This window comes from Parasteatoda tepidariorum, chromosome 3 (genome assembly GCF_043381705.1).
Source record: "Parasteatoda tepidariorum isolate YZ-2023 chromosome 3, CAS_Ptep_4.0, whole genome shotgun sequence".
Lineage (NCBI taxonomy): Eukaryota > Metazoa > Arthropoda > Arachnida > Araneae > Theridiidae > Parasteatoda > Parasteatoda tepidariorum.
In genome coordinates, this window is record NC_092206.1 from 101,372,198 (window position 1) to 101,375,931 (window position 3,734).

The window sequence follows — 3,734 nt, forward strand, 5'->3', positions numbered from 1 at the left end:
TATATCGCTATATCGTTATCTTATATCCTTGCGTGTCTTATATCGCTATATCGTTTTGCGCTCGTTGTCTTTGCTCGATGGCTTAAATCAGATTTCTGATGCATCGCCTTGAATGAAAGTCGCTGTATCGTCTTGCCGATATATGCGTTAAATCGATATGTCTCGATACATCGATTTATAGCCCAGTCCTACTCGTGTGTCTTTCTTTTGAGAATCTATATGAATAGTGTTCGTGATTATTATCTTCCACATACTTTGAGATGGTTATGTGGGCGTGGTCAGATTTTGGTGTTATTTTCATATTTTCTTGACTTCTTTTACAATCGAAGTCATAGATTTTTAACTCGTTCACAGCTTCTTTGAACTTAGAATAGTCAAACTTTTCATCCCTGACTATAATAGGGGGGGNGGGGATGGGGGGGTTCTGGATTCCTTTTTAACTTCAGTGAATTCAATTTCATCTAAGTTAATTTCTGACTCATTTTCATTTATTTCCATATCTGTTTTTTTTTCATTTTCTTCCCTAACAGCTAGTCTTTTAATTCCAATCTTTATTTATTTTATATCCTCTCCTATTTTATCTTATTTTTATCTCCTTGGCTGGTTATCTGTTGTGTCAGCACTTCAATAAATCCATGCAATGTTCGAAGTGCATTTCTAATGGCTTCATCTTCGATCTTATCGATGACTTGGAATTTAATATTATCACTGCAGTCCTTTATCATTGAGCAGTTAATCTTTTCTTTACTTGCTTCTTGTATATCTAAAATATTTTTCCTAACCATGCTGGAGCCCGAGGGACTCTCTCCCTGTCCGTACGGATTCGGCGTAGCCGTCACCTCACCCACCGGAGGAGACTCCAACAGTTCCGATCCCTGTGCCATTTTTGTGACTGTGTCCCCGTTATCCCCGTCAAAGAGCCCTAAAAAGGGCTGGGGTGACGTGACGGACACCAGGGATAATCGACTCAACTAACCGGGGGACTGGTCCCCCCGATCCTCGGGAGAGCCGTGACGATGATTTCTTTCCGCATTCTTAGGAGCCTGTTTCAGAGACAGCCTTCTTCTACCATGTCTGGAATCCAAATGGTTGCGGGGCGTTTGATGCTTGATATTAAGAGAATCTCAGTATTTGGCGTGAAGCGCCACTAACTGATTCGTCGATTCTGGTAAGTCATGTAAAATGAAAGTCATGTAAAATGAAAAGAAAATGTATCCACTGTATAAAACTGTGGAAGTCTGGAAAGATGAGATCTTGGATGTAGTGTAAATCCACGTCTAGTTCTGGGTCTCGGAGAGAAGAGATAGAAGCAGCTTAATAAGCTCTTCATCCTTTAGCAGTTCCTTCATCTCCTTGAAGAGCCGTAAAAAACGGCTGGCATTATATGTGGCTTTCTTGGGATGAGCCTTTCTTTCTTTCGGCAGTTTCCTGGGTCTTGCACCGCAGCCCGTAAAACAGGCTGGGTTCTCACCGTTGAAGTTGACACAGGTCGCCGGGGCTGATCTTGGTTTCGTGCATAGGTACGAGAGGTGTGCCCTTGAGTTGAACTATTTTCTCTGGGAATAGTCCAAATTCTTTAAGATATTTTTCCAGTTCTGGAATTTCTGTTTCTATTTGTAGTCCTCTGATGAGGGTCTTCAGCTTTCTACTCGGTGAGAAGTCTGTAGATGTTGTGATGGGAATGGGAGGGTCCACTGTCGCCGAAGCCTCGGTTTTCTCTTGTTTCTCCGCCGGAACTACTGCGGCGGGAGCTGAGACTGGTTCTGGCTATGTGTGTTCGTCGTCTGAGTCGAGTTACGTCGCCGAGTTGACGCAAGTTTTGATCTTTTCGGGGGGAGCCGAAGTTTCAGTTGTATCCATTTCTGTAGGAGTCTGATGTTCAGGGCCGGATTAAGACCTCTTGAGGCCCTAAGCACTGAAAATATTTTGGTGCCTCCATCTTACAATTAAAAATATATCCCATATTAAGTCGCGTGTTGTTTCAAAATATAAAAGCAGCATTTTATAAAAGAAAATATTTATTCAAATTTTAAAAAAAATTAAAATAATATAAACAAAATATATCATAACTGCTAATTACAAATTTTGTGAAAAAAAAATCGTTTTTTTTTTTTTTATATTGAAGTTTCACTGACACTTAAAACTACAAGATTCACATAGTGTTTTCTATAGTAACTACTGACGATATATATTTCGAAATTCTTTGTATAAAATTAAGTGTATAAATAGGTTTGTTAGAGGTCGTAAATTAATACTTATATGAAAAAAAATCCAACTTTAACGAAACATAATCGAGATTCATTAGATTAAATGCATGGCACTCTCCTACAATAGAAAAAAATATTTCGTAAGAAGTGTAAAAGTGTCACGTAAAATATTTATTTTGGTTTACACTATGTATATCTAAATAGTTTTTTCTACTTTTTTTAATTACGAAGTCTTTGGTTAATATCTTCGTAGTTAATTTGTCGCAATACACCAGCTTCGATACACAAAGATAAGGCATCTAGTCTTTCCTGTTGCATTGTTGTGGTTCTTAAGGGGGTTTTAATGTATTTTAACTGTGAAAATGAACGCTTAGCTGTACAATCAGAAACCAGAAACACTAAAAATTTACGAAGGTTTATGTCCACATTCGAGAAGGCACTTTCAACATTATCTTCTACTATGTTTTTATTTTTTATAAAGCTCGGCATGATTGAATTTCTTTTTTCTTGCAGTTTGTTTCCATGAATTCATGATGCACATATGCATGGAATTGCTTTGGCTCTTCTGCTAAATCAGTATTTAGGTTTTCTGGGTAAGATTTAATTAGTTTTTCGCAGAATTGGTAATAACCTTGTAAGTCAGTGGCCAGCGATGTATCACCCAGGAAAGAAAATATTTAAAAAAAGTTTCCTCATAGGTTACGCCTCTTCGTTTCATTTCAGTAATGTGTTTATCTACAATTTCATAAAAAGGTGAGATACGAAATTTATCTCTTTCTTTCAGTCGAATTTCTACTGAATATTCGTCATTAATCCATTTTACATTTTAAAAAAAAAGAAGAAAAAGATCTCTTGATTTTTAAAATTTCGATACATACAAAAGGAATAAACGAAAATTTTAGAAATCAATGTTTTCTAAGTAAAGGTACATCAAAATTAACCATTTTAACCAGGCTATTTGTCACACACCTGACTTCGGCTTTTCTTAAAAACAAATTAGTGATTTTGTTAAAACAAAATTTAACTTATAATATTTCATTAATTCGCCTTTAAAAAACCCTCCAAAATTTAATAATTAAAATTATCTGCCCAATGAAAAAGAAGATTCCCCAAGTATTGTTTATAAAAACATTTTCATTTTCAATAAACAATAGGAAAAAAAAAAGAGGAACCAATTTAAATAAAATAAATGGTTACTTAGGTCAAATCTAAAATTTCTGCATGAATCTCTGCATGATTCTCTTTATAGGCCTGTTCCTAGGGTAGACGGAAAAAAAGGTCCTGGAAAAAAAGGTACGGAAAAAAAGGTCCCGGTAAAAAAGGTCCCTGGAAAAAAAGGTACGGAAAAAAGGGTCCCTGGAAAAAAAGGTCCCGGTAAAAAAGGTACCTTCATAGGGAAAATCTGTAGGGATATTTCCCCTCTCGCTTTCTGGGCAGCATGAATGCTTCTCGCTGTTTCAATGAATATTCTTTTTATCTGTAATAATTCAGATTAGATCATTGAGGTAAGGAGAAGGGTAAGGGGGG